At 36.2% G+C, this 19,263-nt stretch overlaps 1 protein-coding gene across 2 annotated transcripts in view; it reads right to left on the minus strand.

Moving 5' to 3' along the window:
* Ipcef1 (interaction protein for cytohesin exchange factors 1) overlaps positions 1-16,199 on the minus strand; it is a 177,754-nt gene extending 161,555 nt beyond the window's left edge. Inside the window, exon 1 of one of the 2 annotated variants that reach the window (XM_023564559.2) lies at positions 16,113-16,199. The gene's annotated coding sequence lies outside the window, so the exon portion shown is untranslated. The remainder of the gene's footprint in view (positions 1-16,112) is intronic. The other variant, XM_063232927.1, reaches the window with a different exon arrangement.
* Positions 16,200-19,263: the final 3,064 nt, after the last annotated feature.

Raw genomic sequence — 19,263 nt, forward strand, 5'->3', positions numbered from 1 at the left:
ACTTCCTGACATGTATTTTCCAAATAAATTGTTTTCATTAAAGTCTTTATCTCAGAGTTTACCTCTGGGGTACCACTAAGTAAAGCAGATGCATACTAAAACTTCTGAAATATGACAGTTATGATTTTTTCTAACTAATGTAGAGAAAAGACAACATTGCTTATGTTGAAAACTCTGAAGCTACATGATAGGAACTCTAGGGTTTCATTTTATTTTCCTGTCTATTTTTATGTTTGCAATTTTCCATAAAAATAAATTTAATGCTTTAAGTGAATACTTAAACTCATAAAAGTTTAAAATATAAAACAAATAGCATGAGTGTCTTTTCAACTGAATTGTCATCTGGAAAATAACAAATAAAGCTACCTTTCACTGAAATAAATTACATCAAATATTTGAATACATAAGATAGAATCATGAAGTTATTAAAAGAAAATGTAGAAAAATTTATTTCTTCTCTAAACAACATACAAAACCCAAATTCCAAAAAGATTAGTACAGTAGACTACATAAAAATGTTTTGTTTTGTTTTCCATGCAGAAAAGTATAATACCATATAAAGTCAAACAACAAATGATCAACTGGTAAAAATATTTCAAAACAAATGACAATGAGCTCATTTCCCTAATGTATAAAGACCTCTTAGAAATCAGTTATAAAAGACCATTAAACCAATGGAAAAAAATTTACAAAGAACTTGAAAAGGCAGTTCATAGAAAAGAAACATAGATGGCTTATCCACATATGAAAAGATGGTCAACCTCAAACATGAAGAAATGAAAAGCAAAATGTCAATGAGATTCAGCTTTTGTTTGTTAAAAACAATTCTCAAAATGAATTCATAAAATAGTTACTAAGTGAACAAAAGCAAAATGCAAAACAATCAATATAGTATGCAAAACAGTCAATATAGTGTGCAAAAAAGAAAGACTATGACAATATATGCATTTCTATATGCAAGTGTTTCTTGGTATTCAGGGGGTTTTGGTTCCTGAACACCCTCAGATACCAAATCCACAGATGCTCAATCCCTTATATGAAACGGTGTAGCACTTTGCATAGAACCTATATAGATACTCTCAAATACTTTAGTCTCTAGATTATTTATAATACCTAATATAATGTAAATGCTATGCGAATAGTTGTTACACTATAGTGTTTAGTGAATAATGATAAAAATGTCTATACATATGCAGTATGGATACTTTTTTAAAAATATTTCATGTCTAATATTGGCTGACACTGAATACAACACATCTGTAGATATGAAGGCTCAACTGTATCATATATGTATAATATATATATATATACACTTACATGTATACAAATATATTTATATCCTCAAATATGCATATGAATTCTAGAAGGCTATGGTATAAATGGATACAATTGTTGCTACTGTACAGAACTGTATAGAGGAGCCTGGAAGTCTTGAGACAAAATAAGCATAACTTTTCATCATGTATTGTTACTAATGTTTAAAGTTTATTGTACATCTGAACTACCAATCCAATTATAAACTGACTAGTTGATAAATTAAACTAAATTAGCTTAGGCAGTAAAGATTTATTGAGCAACTACTTTGTGCCAACCACAGTTTAAGTGCTGAAAATACAGGTCGGGATGGCCAATGTAAATCTCCATCCTCAGAGCTCCTGCATGCTTCTGAGGAGAATAATAGAAGCCTAATGAATTCTGTTTGGCTAAGTTAATTTGAACTGAAATTTAATGAGTGTTTGCTTTGGATGTATCTTTCTTTAATAAGTGATAAATTTAGTTTTACATAAAATGGTAACTCCAGAAACACATTCTTTGGAACTGACAGAATAATTATAACTTGGGCAGGCCTTATTGAGACATAGTGAAAAGAGGGCCATTGTTCAGCGCTCCATGTCATTTCTAATTTCTTCGCATTCATTGATAGTTTACCAATCAAATGTTAAGAAGTCTCTCATTCCTGTGCCACCTAAGTATCTTTTTTAGGATTTGAGTCTATGTTTTCTTCTGAAGATTCAGGCCAACAACAACCCCAAACATTTTATTGAAACCAGCCCATAATTATTCACAATGGCCTTCTAAGTCCTCATTTTCATCTTTACTCTTTGTTCTCCAGATATAAACCACCTATTACAACCAAATCTAATTGTTAAATTCATTTCATTCACTAAAAAGTGCATATTGTGGTAACAGGATGAGCAAGTTAAGAACATTTTTAAAGTGTTGGTGATGCCATTATTGCTTCCCCAGTGCTCTGTGAAAAAGGAACTTCTTGGTCAAGCAATCGGGAAACGGAACTTATTAAATTTCTCCAAAATTGAAACTGTTCCCATCTTAGAAGTTTACAGTGCAAGTTAATCTGAGCAGCCCTGAGAGTCTTTCTTTCTCTCTGCCACACGCCAGTCCCGTGACTTGACTTAAGACCCTTTACAGCCCTCTCATTCTCACCTCTAAGAAGGATACTGTCAGGCAAATGATGCTTGCGGTTCTCATTCTACACTATAACTATATTCTTAGCATGATTTTAGAAAAATTAAGCAATCAAAGCACTCGATGTTATTGCTTTGAAACACAGCCAAATACATAATCAGTAGTATTACTGAGCTTCTATGTACACTTTATGATTAGCTAACGTGAAATGGAATGACACTCAGAACTCTGACAGGTGCCTTATATTAGCAACAATTAACATTTAAGTCATTTCTTTTCAATAAAATGAAACATAAATCTGAAAGGTGACAGAATAACATAATCCTACACACCAGACTAAACAAAAAGGTGTTCATTCAAATTCTAACTTTTCTAAGAAATAATAGAAAAAAATCCTTTAAAAATAAAATAGTAATATCTTTAGGTAACTATTCACATAAACAACTTGGTCATGACTTTCTAGTACAGTCATGTGCTAAAAGATAGATTAATTTTTCCTGGAATTCCTACTCGGTTGATTGCCATACAGACCTACATCATCTTTGGGTAAAGACAAATGTCTCTGAAGAATGAGAAAAATAATGACGAGACAAACAGATTTGAGAAAATTACAATCAGAGCTCTCACAACACTGTTTCAGATCTGAATCTGTTTTCCTCTGACAAATTTCAAAGTCCTTCCAGGCCCAAATCACAACTCTGTGATATCAAAACTTCCTAGTAGCTCACAGCTAACCTGAAGCTTCCATCTGCAAAGTTACAGTACAACCTACCTTTGTCCAAGGAGCACACTCTCCGAACCCAGGCAAAAAGAAAAATGAAAAAGAGCTATGTGGACATAGAACAATTGAAATGCAATACTACGCACCAGAATACTTCCTTGTGAGGATAATCCTCTCTGATAGAACACAGCAATAACCAACAACCAATGCACAATGCAATTAAAGCAAAAGCAAAATAATAAGGTAAAATAGATCCAATTCAAGCCATTCCCCCTGCCTCCAAAAAGGAGTAGGAAATAGCTTTTCTTTTAACAAAATACTACCAGGACAGTCACTCTTTCAACAAACAATCTGCCTAAGAAAGTTATATTGCACGCAACTTTAACAGTAACCCAAGAATTTTCTCTTACATTCCTTATTCAAGTATGTTCAGCCACGGAATGGGGCCTTCAGAAACTCTGATTCTCCTTTGAGAGAAAAGGTTTAGAAGTAAGAGAGAAAAAAATCTTGTTTAGTCCTGAAGGTTAACACAGGAGTTTCTCCAGCCTCCTGACTAAAAGAGAACTTCAACAAAGAACTCTTTTGTTTCCATATTTAAAACCTGAACCTACCGTGAAAATTTGGCCTCAATTTTCATTATATCACATCCAGGAAAAAAGTAACCAATTATCAGGACCATGACTTTTTCACACTTCTCTTCAAACAGTTGATAAATTTTTAGAGACAAATGCCCCTTCTGTTGAAAGCCTGTAAATAACAAACACTTGCTTTTCTAAGCTCAATGCAGAGAGAAGCTAAAATAATTGCTTTAAATGATTCTGTGTTTAAAAGCTTTTGATCTTGAAAAACACTAGAGATCCTCTTTCTTGGCGAATCAAACTGAGGACTCAAGCATTTTGTCCAGGTTCCGCTTGGATTCCCACACTTTGAGTGCTAAGTAAGTGCTCTCTCTTACCCTCAGTTCCTGAGATTTCTAAACCACCAGAGTGACTCCAGGGTAGAAAGCTGGTGCAAATACACTCTGATCCCAAGAGAAGCTGCCACTTAGTGACAGTGGCTCAGGAAAGCAGTAAAGCGTGGGAGAGGGGCTCCCTTGTAAGACAGGCTGCAAGGTCAGCTGGTGCTGCAGGAAAACAGATGTGTTTGGAGACCATAATGTTAAGTGAAATAAATCAGACACATGAACTTAAGTATCACAGTTTTTCTCATATGAGATATCCAAATTATAAATAAAGGGTAAATTAAAGATAGTAAATAGAGAGACAGAGCTTTCTCAAGTGGGAAAAGTATCAAAAGATTGAGGGAAGGAGAATGCAAAAAAAAAAATTATGTTATGTACATGAAAAAAAAGAAAAAGTGATCCAGAGGTTGCCAAAATGCATTCCAACATTTTGATGTTCATTTGACCTTGAAGTGGTCCCGGTGGAATCATAGAGAAGACTAGGTCAAAAAGAATTTAAAAATTTGATCTAATTGACAACCTAGCATTTGTTACCTTCAATTAATTTCTGCCTTAAGAAGCCCAGGCCCACAAAACTAGATCAGTGTCACTTCCTAATGCTCTTCAGTGTTACAGAAGGCTAAGTTGTCAGTTAGATGCTCAGTTAAGTCAATTCATTCAATTTTTTCACAGTTAGTGATGGTCCTCAGCCCTAATATCTTACACTTTCAAGATCTTGCCATAAAACAGTATTAGGAGAAAGAAACCATGAAATTTACTATCTTTATAAACAAAGCATAGTACTTCATTTTATAGAAAGACATTTAAATGAGAAAAGCTGAATGTCCAACAGTCTTTGTTGATGGGCAACTAACAATTTTGATGGTCTGTATAAGGTAGTTATCAATCCAGAGCTGTGGACCAGGTAGACCAGATGATTTAGCAATTCTTACAATCTCCCATTTGGAAGGATCTAATTGGCTAATTCACACACTGGTGTTAGTAACTAACAACTCAAAGTATGGGCTCATTTTATCCCAGATATGACTTCAGAAAAAGTCTATGAGTAAGAAGTTTAGACTCTGAATTTGCATTACTATCAACAATTCAGACAAAAAATGGAAAATCACAAATACCCTTCGGTTTCTATCCATAAAGTGGCAGGACCAGAGTAAATTGTCAAAGATCTCTTTAAAAGGTCCTCCAAAGCTGTAGTAAAGCTAATGAATGACCATGAATAATTTAAGTTGATAAACACCAAGGAACAAAAGGTAGACTTTAACTTAACCTTTACCTAGACTGTAAATTCATAGAGATAATTTACTGCTGAATATCGGACAATAGGATGGTCCAAAGGGGAAAAGCTTCCTATCAGAAACAATTAATTAGAATTCCAGTCTCAACTTGGCCATTCACTAGTAGTGCAATTACCCTTCCTAAGGGTCAGTTTCCTCCCGGGGTGCATTACTGTCTGATCTGCTGGGCATTGCACAATGTATAAATGTAGAAAAATAAGTATAAACACATTCAACAACTTGTAAAGCAATCAGAGCTTAGAAGTCTTATATGAACAGGCATTTAGGATTTTAGAAGGTCTCCTTCTCCAAGAATAGAATAAAAACAAAGATAAAAAGTTTAGGAAAAGACTTTGGGTAAAAACAAATTCTAACTTGCCAACTCTTAAGATAGACACTGAATGTGAACATGTGAAATTTCTCTGGCGTCTCCAGGATAAAGGAAGCATACACTTCCATACTACATCATTTCCATGCAAATAATAATGAGATTAAAAAACCTAAATCTTTGTCACACTGACTCAAAGCACCAGACCATACAATGACATTTAAGTAGGAAAAGAATTTAAGACTCTCCTTTATGCAGAAGACAAGGATGCACATTGAGAGGGCAACCAAGGGGAACGTCTCTGCAGCAGGATTAGTCCAACATGCCTGGGCAATCACAGAGCAGCAGCACAGCCCTCTGGGGATGGGGCAAAGAACAGTCTTAGCCATAGCAAGATCCCCTGGGGGTCTCCGGTTTGGAGTTAAAAGGTGGTAAGAATGACCAGATTGGCTAATAAGAGAAGTATTAAGCAACAAAACTGCCTTGACCCAAAAACAATATACCAGTATATCACCACATGAAACAATGTTAACCCCTAAATAAGGGAGGAAGAAATCTGCTATTGTTTAAAAGTCAAATTTAACCAAGCTCTTTTGCTTTGATCAACCCTCCATGAATTCTCCAAAGATTGTCAGGCAACCAGCCAGAGAATATTCAATGAGAACTCTTTGAGCACTTTTCAGTTACAATATTGTCAGGATTATGAGAAGGAAAACTGACCAGCAATCTAATGCTTCATCCCCAAGTGGGCATAAAACATTAGATCAACATTGAAAAGATAGTTGTTCAAATAATACTGTAGAATAACAGTTGACAATAACTGAAAATAGGGAATTTCATCTCTGAAGAAGCCAACAATCTTATTGGCTCTGAAGAAGCCAACAAGAAGCCAACAATCAAGTCATCTACAATGTCATTGCTAAAAGGCTTAATGGGACGTTTGAGAGAGACGGATCGAAGAAGAAAGCCTTGAGTGTGTGTGCATGTGTATATATATGTGTGTGTGTGTGTGTGTGTGTGTGTGTGTGTGTGTGTGTGTGTGTGTGTTTTGTGGGTACCAGAAATCAAACTCAGGGCCTTACTCATGCCAGGCAGATGCCACAGAGCTATATCTCCAGTGGCCTTGGGTTTTGGAGTTTGCAGAAAACAGTTTGGCGTTGGAGGATATAATCAGTAGTACTCAAATTCATGCTGAATCTAGGAGACAAAGTAGTGAGAAAGGTCCTACAATTGACCAAAATGATGTCTCTGAAAGTAGTCTAAACAGAATGCAAATAGTAAAAACAGGCAGGTGCGAGGCATGGTAGTACATGTCTGTGATCACAGCTACTTGGGAGACTTTGGCAGCAGAACCGCAACTTCAAGCTCACCCTGGAGAACTAAGTGAGACCCTGTCTTAAAATTATAGAGTCGGGGGTGCTGGGGATGTATTATAGCTCTTGTCCAGTGTTAGAGCACTTGCCTACCATGTGGAAGGCCCTGAATTCAATTCCCAAACCACCAGTAACAAAACAACAACAATAGGCAATCATTTTCCAGCCTAAGTCTTCCCAGGAGCTTTTAAGGGGGTGAATTTTCCAAGCCTTCACCGTTTTCCTTTCCCATAAGCTACATATTTGACTTTGTCTTTGTGTGCACCAGAAAGTTCAATGAATAACACATGATCAGGGCTTGTGAGCTTCTACAGGCTCCAAACACCAAACCAAAGGTGTAGAAAATGCAAGTTATGAGAATGGTCCTCTTTCCAAAACATAGTCACTACCACCTGCTGTGACAGCCCCTAAACCTGCCTTCTCACATGCACACTGGGGCTCTCCTCTGCAAATTTTTGTTCTTCCATTTATTTCAGCTTTTTTTTAATTTACATAACTGTTTGTCATGTATTTGACTGAAAACTTGTCAAACTTGTCAACTCTTGGAAATATTTGCTACTTTAAAATACCCAAATTGTCCCTCGGTCAACTATCATGAACAAAGAGATTGTGACACAAATCCATTTATTATTCTTCCAAAATGCTTTGCCATTACTCTCCATATGGTAAATTATTATACCTAGAGTATATAATGTGCCACAAATAAGATTTAAAATATATCAAAGTGTACTTTTATCTTAGTTTTGGTACATAAACACATAATATTTTAAAAGGAAAAAGCACTGCAGATTTCATGGCAAAATATTAACTATGATTATTGCAAGGTTGTAAGATAATGGGAAATATTCATCTCATTACTTATCTGCGTCACTGGCAATAAAGCACATTATTTGTGCATTAAAGGAAAATAATTCATTTTTAAATTTATGCTATAAATAGCAAGAGTTAAGAGCATAAATTTATTCCTGAAATCATATCAAAGTACTTATCTAAAAAGGTTCTTTCTTCTCTCCTTTTATTTAACTTAATATACAGTAATCATTTTTTCCCAAGATTTCTTTCTGGTCTTGTAATAAACAGAAAGGATAAATGGAGACTATTCAAGTACATCCTCTCAAAACTGTGCCTTCCTATCTTTTAATCTCTTTTTTCATCTTTTCAACCTGAATTCCTGGAAGCAAATTCCCCATAGCTCTTAGCTTCAAACCTCCTCAGCTTTGATCTGGAAAAGTCTAGGAATGATGTTTTCCTCAATGCTGAGGCAAACTTGAAATTATTATCTACCCAAACAATCTTCCTTGGGCTTCTTAGCTCCATGAATGGGTAATACTTAAAAAGGTATCAATCAAAGTCATTTAAAATATAAGAAATCACCTGGCATCTTTGTATTATTTATATTATATTAGTTATATTATTTTATATTATGCTATTACTGTTAAGGCTAGTGGACTCTCAGGACTCTCAGATCAAAAGGCATAAGTTCAAATTGTAACTCCAAATCCAAAATATAGAGGTTGGAATCTTTACTATATATTTTTCTGCGACCTTGACCTAGGTTCTCAAACCCTCTGTACCTATTTCCATGTCAGAAAAGGGGAGCTAGTTAATAATAGCATTTTCCAGAATTATTTGATTAAGAAATTAGATGCTAAATATAAAGACTTTAATCCTTCCCTGGAGCCAGTTAAGAGGACGGAATATGCCATCTCTTAGTAATAAACATAGTGTGTTAACCACACAGCCACTGAGGACGTGTAAATCTATACAGCCTGTTAGCAGAGCTACACTTAGAAACAAGAGCTTGCTTAAACTATATTTCTTGTGCATTACTCTAGGACTCACCTCAGTAGGGCTTTCTACCCAGAAAGTTCCAGGAGTTACCTAGAATGGTGGGAGGCATCTACATGCTCCAGAAGGCACCGCTTTCCACGATGTTCAGAATCACTGCCTTGTGAGGAAGTAGATGGTGCTTCCCAATGGCCGAAATCAAACCAACCCTGAGAAGTTCTCCCCCTAACTTCCTGCCAGTACAGAGCATACAGAAGGATTTCAAACACAGTGAAAATGACCTACCTCATGCCTAGGACCCTGTTACTACTAGGAACACCAATTTGAAAGCAAAGTCAGTCACAAGGAATCAGGAGTCACTGAGCCACATTTGCTCACCTTACTTACTCTGCTTTGGTGATTTCTTGGTGCCTCTCTCTGCACTGGTTTCATGGCTCAGAATGTCTAGGGACCTCACATTCTTCTCAAGAAAACTGCTTTGTCCTCAACTTTGGAATGTTTGTAAAATAAAGTTAAATGGTACTCTAGTGCTAGCTCAAACCTTGTTGAACAATCCCTATTTCAAGTTTCCATCTCCTACGCAAAAGCTGCTGTGGTTGATTAATCATGTTGAAAATCAAGGTGCAAAAAGTCTTGGTGGCTGTGTTTCAGAGCAAATCAGCTCCAGCTGAAAAATCTTAACTATGTTTACAAGATAAGTTCAAGTTCAGATCCTTTCACATCCTTGTCCTGGACAGAATGATTGTAATTTACTCTAACCAGGAAGAAGTAATGGTAAGTCATAGGGTTATCAGGGAACTTCAGATCTGATCTTGTCTATTCTGTTATAATAAAATACTTGATACATTGCTGCATTACCTGGAACATGTTAGGTACGCAATGAATAACTGTTAAATATTCATAAATGGGTCTTCACCGTGTTGTATGATTAATAATAACTCTCACTAATGAGAACAATTCTATTTTGTCAATATGCAAGAGAATCTTGGATTTATGACCTAATAAAGTACCAGTCCTTTAATATCACTAGCTTCATGATTTTAATGACTAGAAAGAATAAAACTATTATAAATAACTTGTATTCTAAGTTGTTAATGAACACAATGTTCCCATTGCGACCATTAATTTACTAGTTCAGCAGAATCTTCCAACATGTTTCAGCAACTGATGAGACTACGTATATTCTCATTAGCCCACAAAACTATTGCAAACCTCCCCAATATTGTGGCAAAGCTTGAGCTGTCCAAATAACCATAAACAAGTAACCTAAAATGTTTGACTTTCAGGTTTACAGACTTCTGTAAATTTGCTTAATTTTCCAAAAACTGAAAGATTCCTCCTTAAGAAAGTGTCCTTAGGTGACTCATGACATCTTACAGAGAATTACAGTACAGTTTACAGAAATGAATACTGTCGAGACTCCTGCATAGCGTTGAGTTGCATTCTTTCTGAGACATCTGTCTTTTCCTGTTGTACACCTAGGTTCAGTACCGATATTTACATTTACATATAAATGTGGTTCAATGTTTTACTCCTCTCTGACATTAGAGAGTAATATATAAAATGCCTAATGAGTACCCTTTATGATAGGGAAAAAAACTTTTAAGTATGAGCGAATCAATCTAGTTGCAAATTTGTGTTAAATATTTTGAAAAAGATTATATAAAATTAAGAAGTCTGAAGAAACTTATTAAGAGGAAAAACAAAGGCATTTTAGTTTTGCACAGATTAAATGAACTAGCCTTCCGCAATGATGTCTTCTTGTTATAAGAATGTTGTTCTACTAGTGATAATTGAGGTAATCGCCTTAAGGTAATTTAAACTCTCTTGAATAGGAGACTTAAGAGATTTTTATGTTGTAAAGAAATCCAAGAACATTTTTTAAATCGTGGCTACTTAAACTATCACTAAAATACCTATAGAGGTACCAAATTAAAATTGTGAATTGAAACAATAAAAAATTATAGACTAAACTGAAAATTCTAACATTTAATTATGAAGTTCTCATCTGCTACACGCTTGTATTGGAGCCTTAGATTTTATATTTAGATCAATTAGCCAACACCCTGTATTGTTTTCCAACTCAGAATATGTGAACTTTTCTTCAGTATATAATAGAAACTGATGTTTCATAGATTGCAAATTACCACACGGGCATAATAACTCAGGATTTTAGTTAGACTTCATTTGAAAGAATGCCCTTTTATAGATGTCGCAATAGCCTGTTTTTCATTTTGTAAATGTGCTTCATTGTTTAGTGTCCTTATTCATTCCCATTCAAGGATAAACTGAATCTACTGTTTGAGGCCCAGTGCCACAGGTTAAAGTCAGAGAAATGAGTCATATTGGAATTGGTCCCTAGAAATGCTTGCCAGCAATGTAGATGGGCTTATGACTAACTAAAATGACTTTTATTCTTTAACCCCCAAATTAGTTTCTAATTCTGTCATAACACGGTACTAACAATTAAGTGGCTAAAAGCAAGAGAAATCTATTCTTTCACAGTCTGCATTGCTGAGACCGTAATCTCTCTGAATCCTGGTAGGGATGCAAGCGGAGCTCCTTTTCTGGCCTCTTTCTAGCTTCTGACGGTGCTGAAATCTGCGATGAACCCTGGCTTGCAGCCACATTGCTCTAATGTGTCTTCGTCACCACATGGTACTCGCCCTGTGTGTCTCCATCTTTAAATCTTTGTCTTCACATAAAGACATGTTATGCTAGAGTAGAGCTCACATTGCTGCAGTAAGACTTCATCTTAATTTAATTAATTACACCCATTACAACTGTTTCCAAATAAGAACACATTCCGAGGTACTCAAGGATAAGACTTAATGTTTATTCATTTGTATATATGTATATTTTTATTTCACTACTGGAGATGAAACCTAGATCTTCATACTAAACTACGTGTGCAGTTCTCTGTCTCTCTGTCTGTCTGTCTGTCTCTCTCTCTGTCTCTCTCTTTCAATTTTGAGATAAGGTCTTGGAAAGTTCGCAGGCTGGGCTCAAACTTGCCATCCTCCTGTCTCAGCCTCTCAGAGTGCTAAAATTACAAGTATGTGCCACCGGACCTGATTGTCACAATTTAACACACAACACCCTAGGCTGCTTTTAATCTAACCCTTTTATATCAGTAAAGGTCTCATATTCTAATTAAGTCTGTATATGGGGAGAGACTCAGATGTATACAAAGGACTCCACTGTTTTTATAAAATTTTTTTGCTTTCTTCAAAACATTTTCAGTCTCATTTGACTCCCACAACCCCTTTATTATGGAAATAGAAAAAAACTTCAATTAAGGCAAAAATAAAAAATTAATCTGCTCTTTCTTACCCTTCGTATCCTAACTCTTGGCTGAAAGGGTAATAAAACATTTAGTACAAATAAAAGCAATGTAGTATTATTTAAAATAGGTCAGCGACACTAAGAATCCACCCCCACTTCATGAAATGTTTTGAATCAGGGTATTTCACTTCTCTAAGCTTGAGTTTCGTGGAAATGACAAGAGTACTATTTCCCAGGACTGCTTTGAGAGGTGGCTGAAGTTGTAAATTTAAATGTAGCCAAATAGAAATGTTCTGGTTAGAACATATCAAGTGTTCAATGGTATCATTGGTTGTTTAATTTTCCGCTCTAGACCTAAAATATTCAGAATACGCTATGAACTATCAGTTACAAATTCTACTGTGCTTTTCTTTTTATTTCAACTCACTTTGCACGTTGTACTAAGGTCTGATTGATTAAGTCATTTGTTTCTAAACAACTGATTTCAAAGAAGATATGGTCATTTTTTTAGTTTTTTTCTGAGATTTATTAATTTCTAGTAATTTCGAGATTCTAGTAATTTGAGGATGATTTTAACTGGCTAACATTTTACCTTTTAATTCCTTCTGTTTTGTTACATGTGCCCATTTGGAAAACTTGTCTTTGCTAAAATTTGAGCAGTCTTTCACTTCTTTCTCTGTCAAATATCTCTCATTCAATATTCTAAGAGAAAAGCAAACAATTCCTTTCTTTACTACAGGCCAAAATGCATTTGCTTACGTCTCTGATAAGGGTCTCCATAGTGACATGCTGACACTATGAATTGGCAGTGCCAAGATCTTAACTACAGAAATTACTTCTTGACTCCACAAAACAATGTTTATGACTTCTCCTCATTTAAACCAAAATGTTAGTGATATATCAACACTTTCTTTAGAAGTGAGTCACAAAAACAGGCGTGCTAACACATGCCCATAATTATAGCATGCTAGAGATTAAGGTAGGAGGATCATGATGAGGCCAGCCTGGGTTATATAGAGAAGACTCTGTCTCATAAAACAAAGTATCTTATGCTGAGATATCTATATTCAACGTAGGACTATAAACTGTTGTGCTGACTATTGGACTTGCTAGAAAGTTATACAGATTACTATTCAGGAAAGAAATCCTATTTTCATCTGATTCTAGAAATTAATCAGACCAGATGGCTCCAGATGGGACACTTTATACTTTGTTCTCATTTCAGAGCTGATATGATTCTATGCCAGGCTGAATCTCAAAGGGGATCCCCCTACAAAGACTAAGTACCATAAGCTGTGTCATTTCTTAGATTGCAATGAATCATAAACTTTAGCCCAGTATCACTAAAAACTACTTTTGTTTTATTGTAGTAAGGGCTTCAAAAAAGTCATATTATTGTTCATTTATTTTCATTCAATATTTATTTTGTTTTCAGATTATCAAAATGGGCCATGTAGGTACAATTGATTTTTAAATTTTTTTAAAACATAAAAGTACAAGTATAAAAATGACCATAGCTATAAACTCGCTGTATATATTTTAATATATTTCACTTCAATCTTGTTTCTCTGTTATTTTTGCATAGTGCAAAGTTGTGTCCATGCTTTTGTAACAATAGTAAATCATGATAATATTTCCATTAAATATCATTTTGTTGAAAGTATTCATATATATATCACTAGTTATTCAACTAATTTAATGACTAAGCTTGTAAACATTTATTTTTAATAAATGCTTGTCTTGCTCCATTCCTGTTACTACAGCCAATAGACTGGGTTGTGTATAAACAACAGAAGTTTATTTCTCATAGTTCTAGCAGCTGAAAATTCAAGATGAAGTTGCCAGATTATTTAGAATCTGATGAGGATGTGGTCCTCACACACGGTACCTTCTCTATGTTTGCAGCTTCTGGGAAAGAGCACTGTTTTTAAAGCAGTGCTAATCTCATTCAAGAACGTGATGTCTTCCCCTTCCTCATCTTTTCCCAAAAGCCCACTTCTCAATCCCATTTGAAGTGAATGCTTATCGTCAGAGTATGAAAGGAACTTGGCAACCATATTTTTAATCAAACACAACAACCCAGAAAGATCAATATATTAAACTATATTAAACTCACTACTTTATGGGCACAAGAATCATAGAACTATTATATGGTAGATACAGATTTTAAAGAGATGTGTTGGCCCAAAACTGTGTGTGTGTGTGTGTGTGTGTGTGTGTGTGTGTGTGTGTATAGTGTGCATGTGTGTCTATACTACATACAGCGCCTTCCCATCATCAACTCTATCACCATTGCTTCCAACACGACATCCAAAATCTGCACCATCACCATTTGTGCATCAGCAGCTCCACCAGTCACCATTTCTACCTCCTTTCCTTCTATTGCCCCACCATACTTACTACCCCTCCACCATCTGCAACTCTACCCTGTCCACACTATCACCTTCACCGTCATCTTTACATCAAACATCATACTGCCACACCTTTCACTTTGTTGACTTGGGTCTTTTAATCATCTCATTTCTGCACATTTTGGCTTCATTCTGCATCTTCATATTCTCTCTTGCTTCACTTCACATTCTTCCAATATTTACTTTAAGTGCCTGGTTGATGGAAATAATAACATGCTCCTCTTATGAACAATCCAAATCATGCATTCATTCAACAATTAATTGATCAAGGCATCAAATGTGAGAACCACTGTTCTGAGCAATGAAGTATAGTAATTCCCCCATTTGCAGAATTTTCTTCAAATTTTTTTTAGGTTTCTCTTCACAAGCATGTTAAGCATTTGTCATATTAAACCTACTTGAAAATTGGTAACCCATATTTTGGCTAACAGTTCACACTGCCTAGCATCCAAGCCAGGTGGAAAGCAGAAGTGAGCTGTTCAAGAAGGACACACAAGTCAAAAGGAAAGTCTCAGGCAACAGTCATGAAGTAATTTCTTATCTCTTATTGCCACAACAAACTACCGCAGGAAAGAACTTCCTATTTCCATACTCTGGAGATGTGCATTTGCGTGATGCAATTTGCCTGAAATGCTCATGCACAACCTTTGTGGAGAAAAGACATTTGCTATATAAAGAAAAGAAAGAAAAGCAATTAAAAGGTAAAAGGAAAGAGTACATCAGCAAGTGCACAGACTTGAACTCCTTGTCCCCCTCACTTATATGACAAGACTAGAAAGAAACCTATGTATCTTCTGTTTCTATATTCCATGTAAAATAAATTATTGTAGAAAAGTTAGGCTGTATATACAACTATATAATACATAAGAGAGCATTCAGAACTCATAGGTCCCTAAAGACTAATAAAACCCACTAGTATCATCAAAGATGCTTTGACTCTTACAATTAAAGTCTTCTACCTTTACAGAAATTCCGACTCTGACTCTGCTCGTACAGTTAAATTCTTCAGCATATACCAAAAGCCAAGAACCTCAGATGCCAACACCACCTAGCCTTCAGTTTCATACCAGGAATATTTTGTCTGGCCTGTGACCTTTATTTGAGAGAAGAATTCCCCATCAGTTGTCTGCAAGCAAAAGGGGATTATCCCTACTGAACATAATTTCTCTAAAAAGAAAAAAAGGTGTGACCACATAGAGTTGCCCCCATATGAACCCTGGGACCAAAACAAATGCTAAATAGAGCTTTTCTAAACCAAACTGTGATCAACAATGCCAACAACTATCAGTTCAACAACACTCAGTTAAGAAAGAAAGAAAAGAAAAGAGCTTATCCAACTTCTTTAAAGCTTTAACAGGATTGCAGTGCTTTTAGCACAATACTTCACAACATCAGACTTTCGAAGAGTTGAGCAAATATCACATCCCAAGAGACACATTTCAGAATGCACTAGTCCAAAGAGAATGTTAGGTATAAATTTTTATACATCTTCATATGTCAAACAATTACTTTTCATGTATCAACTGAGAAGTGACTGTACTTACATGCAGCATACAGAGAGTAAATCCAAGAGCTGTCTCTTTATTCCTGAATTCAGAAAACTCATAGTGTTCTGAGTAAAGGTTGAGGATTCTGCTCCAAGCAGCCACACACAACTATCACAAAAAGCTGACCAGAACACAAACTTCTTACAAAAGAAGAGGAAGTGTTATCATTACTTCCTCAATTCTATTTTCTTCCTTCTTATTCTTTTTGAACCCCTCTTTGATTTCAGTACCCAAGGCACAATATATCAAGGCAGGTATGCCCCATCTATTTGACTTCATTTATTAGCAAATATTATCTCGTTTTCCCATTTCTAAGATGAATGTATAAATATTTTGCATTGCTTTCTGGGTTTGAGAGGCAAAGGTGCTTATTCGTAGGTATGGAGGGTGAGATGCTACGTTTAATCATCTCAACCTTTATTAGTCAATTTTTTCTTATCCTTGTTATTCGTAATGCTCTACTACAGAATATAGATAAACTTGTAAAAAGCAACTTAGGTTAAAAATTGTCTTGATCCCCTATTCTTTGACAGCATGCATAACAGAATATAATGTTAAACCTCTTTTTTACTTAGTAAAAAAGGGAAATGACTGACTGAAAGTTAGATGTATTTGAACTTATCACAAACAGATCCTCCCCTCGTTACCTTTAAACAGCAAAATCTTGTCCCTCTATAAGTCCCTAAGAAAACAATTAATTCTCAGAATGCTTATATTCTGCTCTCAAAGTACAGGAAATAAGTCATTAGAAATTATCTTATTCAGTGCAATCTTCCAAATGTGATAACTATAATATCATGTGTATTAGTTATCATTTTAATCTATTTTCTGCACTGTAATACCTAACACTGGAAACTAAAAGACAAAATGTTTATTTAGCTCACAATTTGAAGCTAATGCATGCCATCTCTTCAGCTCTGGTGAGGGTAGATGGTATCACAATGGCAGAAAAGTTGTAGAAGAGATCATATTGGTAAGACAGCACAAAAGTGAACTGAGGTAGTTGAACTTAATTCTATAACAATTCATTCTCTTAAGAACCATTACAGCTCCATAATACCTATTTATCCCTTCAAAAAGATAATGCCCTCACAATCTAACTTCCTTTCATGGGGCACCACCACTTCTCAATACTAGGAAACAAGCTCTTATCATATGACCATTTGGAAAACACACTGAAACCATATCCCTACCAAAGCATATATCTTTCATTGCCTAAAAGAACACTCTAAAATTTAGCACCTTAATTAGCAATCATCTATTATTTCATGGTCTACTTGGCTTAGGATTTCAGGAATCTGAGCCCAGAAGTGTTGGTTATCCTGCTAAAGAGCAACAAGACTTTGGTCAAGATGTCAGCTGAAATTGCATGCATCTCAAGGCTCATCAAGGAAAGAAATTTTCTCCATGCTAATTCATGTGGTAGCTAGGAGTCTTCCATTTCCCAAGAGCTATCGGGCTGAGGAGCTCAGTTCAACAATACGTATGCCTGGAAGTCGTCCTCAGTTCGTGATCACACAGACTTTTTCTTAGGGCAGTTCACAACATGGCAGCTGACTTCAACAGAGTAAAGAAGGGAAAAAGAGTGAAGGAGAATGAGAGTGGGAAAGAATGACAGCAAATCAAAAGTCACAGCTGCAGCCTAATATTCTGACACTTCTGCTATTTTCTCTTTGTTACCAAGGAATCACTTTATCCAGTCTACACTCAAGAGGAAGGGATTTGAAACAGAAAATTCCAGGAGAAAGTGGTCAAAGATATCAGTCTTAGAAGGCTCCTCACTACATAAGTACAATTTTATCCAAACCCACATGGCAACTGCAAAGGCAAATATTTATAAGTCAGAGGGCTCATCCAGAGATAAACCATAAATATACTACTGTAAGAAAAACTGAGATTTTAATCTAAGATTGTTTTAGATTATAACCCACTCTAGTTATTAGGAAGATTACACTACAACTCTAAGTTTCCAAATCACAGCCCTAAAAACCAAATGACTCTCATGAGTCTATTCCCCAAGAAACGAATCAGCATACAAGCAAGAACTGGAACTGAAATTTGGAAAGTGGTTGATGCAATTTCAATTTAAAAAATAAACTCCCTTCTTATCATAACAAGCACAAGAAGGCCTCAATGCATTAAATGTTTCTCTTTGACTTTGTATAGTCACCGTATGCAACCATTGCATTAGGACCATAATTTCCCCCAACACATGGCCTCCATTCTCTCAGGGCTCAGTAAACACACTCCTTCCCATAAATGGTTGGAAAGGGTTCCACATCCTACAGTTGTTTACTTGTCCCTCTTAGTAAAAGTAGATCACTTTTTTCATCTCCTTTTGTAAGCAACAAAGCTTAGATCAAAAAAATAAAAGATCTATTTTCTGGTCAACAGACAATGGGGTCAAAGATAAAAAGCTCATTTTAGGCACAAGTAAATAATTTAGTTGGGCTCTACCTTCAGGGAGCCACCGCTGGAAGGCCTTTTCCTCCATATACCCAGCACAGGCAGAGAGACCAGAAGGAGAACCATCTTTGCCCACTGGGGGCCACCACCAGAAGGCCCTTTCCTCCGCATGCCCAGTTCAGGCCAAATAAGACAGACAGATCCACCTCTGCCGGCTGTGTGCTGCCACCATAAGGCCACGTCCTATAGGCAGCCAGTGTGAGCAGAAAGAACCAGCAGATTCACCTTCACTTTCAGGGAGCTGCCATCAGAAGACTCCTTCCTGCAGTTAGCCAGCAGGAGCAGAGACACTCAGCCAGGTAAGCATTGGGCTTCTGTAGGCCACCATTGGAGGCCCTTCGTCCCTTCAAACAGCCATCATCCACTAGCAGAATCAGACAAACACACCCTTGTGTGTCTGTCAGTATCTTAGTTACTTTTTACTCGTTGCTGAGACAAAATACCTAAAGCCCAAGTTGGGAAAGGAAACGTTTATTTCTTACAGTTTTTGGAGGTTTCAGTCCACACTCAGTTGGCTCCAAGGCAGGCAGGCATGGCTGGGCCGCAGTTCATGGCGGCTGCAAACAGCAAGCAGGAACCAGCAAAAGAGCAAGACACACCTTCTTCCCGCCATTACATCACATCCTGGTTCCACCTCTATTTGGGTGGAGCACTGACACCATCAATCCAAGTAGTAGACAAT

Source organism: Cavia porcellus, unplaced genomic scaffold, assembly GCF_034190915.1.
Source record: "Cavia porcellus strain 051 isolate PalLab524CR breed Dunkin Hartley unplaced genomic scaffold, mCavPor4.1 scaffold_22, whole genome shotgun sequence".
NCBI classification, from domain to species: Eukaryota; Metazoa; Chordata; class Mammalia; order Rodentia; family Caviidae; genus Cavia; species Cavia porcellus.